This window comes from Helobdella robusta (assembly GCF_000326865.2).
Source record: "Helobdella robusta unplaced genomic scaffold HELROscaffold_37, whole genome shotgun sequence".
Classification (NCBI taxonomy): Eukaryota; Metazoa; Annelida; class Clitellata; order Rhynchobdellida; family Glossiphoniidae; genus Helobdella; species Helobdella robusta.
In genome coordinates this window covers 1,753,735-1,755,435 of record NW_008704785.1, presented here as the reverse complement: position 1 = coordinate 1,755,435, position 1,701 = coordinate 1,753,735, and positions in this window count along the sequence as shown.

Genomic DNA, 1,701 nt, shown 5'->3' with positions numbered 1-1,701 from the left:
ATGTGACATTCTAGCGATGACATCATTTTGAAAATCAAACTCTGAAAAAACTAAAAAAAAAATTGTTTTTCTTTTTCTCGTTTTTCTACATTATTTTATTTTCTACGCTGTTATTATTTTAATTTTAATAATAAGAATAATAATAAAGAATAATAGTAATAATAATATTTTATTTTATGTTTTGTAAAACCATCAAACAGATCAATCCGAACTGAGCCGCTTATAATTTCTTTATATTCTGTTTATGTCGATCTTAATATTATCATTACTGTTATTTTTATTATTATTGATGCTATTATTATTCTTATTATTAATTTTGTTATTTATGTTATTATTTAAGCGTTTCAATTTCGTTTTATGACCACCAAGTAATGCCTCCATTGAAGATATGTGCCTATAATGAGTAGTAGTAGTAGTGGTAGTAATAGTAGTAGTAGTAGTAGCAGCAGCAGCAGCAGCAGTAGTAGTAGTAGTTGTAGTAGTAGTAGTAGTTAATCAAATATATTAATAGTGGTAGTAATAGTTAAAAGTGAGATATAATAATAATAACAATAATAATAATAATAGTAATAATAATAATAAATAATAATAATAATTTGGTGTCGCGCCTTTTTATATTAGTTTTATGGTTCGTTTCATTCTGTTTTTCAGAGTAAAAAAACTTGAAAAAAGTTTATGAGTTGTTGTTGTTAAGTTAAATTAACACATCGTCGAAAATTCAAAAATCTTTTCTCGAATAAAAACATAATAAAGTCATTTCCTCAAATTTACATGATAAAGTAACGTGCAACGCAAGCCCTGACCTTAAAAAAGTTTATTCTCAAAACGTAATATTGTAAGAAATTTATTTTTTGATGTTACAATAAGGCAAATGTAATAAGAAGGTGATGTACAAGCACTAATATAATAATTATAATAAAATAATTATTTTATTACAAAATTTGTGTATCGCGATTGGGAAAATTGAGGGAGAGAGAGAGAGAGAGAGAGGATGAAAGAGAGATATAGAAAAAATAAATTATTGAATTATTTTCTATTGCTATAAACAACACTAACAACAACAACAACAGCCATGCATGTGATCGCCGATACGGCCAAAGCCAGCCACCTGAAAATAATATTAATTCGGTTCGTATTACTTCTATATTCGACCAGAAATGAATGAATGAGTGATTAAATGAATGAATGAATGAATGAATGATAGAATGAATGAATGCACCAACAGGTCAATAAACCAACCAACCAACCAACCAGCCAACCAACCAACCAGCCAACTAACCTATACGGAAATCTCCTATTAACAACACTCTTCAAAAATATGGGACCTGGATGTGACGCGGCTGAGTAGCTGTCCTCCCGGGTTCGATTCCCGCTACGACTCGAAGCCGCCGATAACCGTTTAGCAAACCGGCTGCTACCGACTAGCTGATGGTAGTGGTGCATCGCCGATGATGGGCCGGGTGTCATTCGGTTAAATATTGGCCTGAAGAATACTCTAAAGCATGGGTGGTGTTGAGTTATTTCTCGGTTTTTGATTAATTATTACGACGATGATGATGATGTTAACAGTAGTGATGATGATGATGATGATGATGATGACGACGACCATGATGACGATGATGATGACGATGATGACGACGATGATGATGATGATGATGATGATGGCGACGATGACGATGATGATGATGACAATAAGCAAAA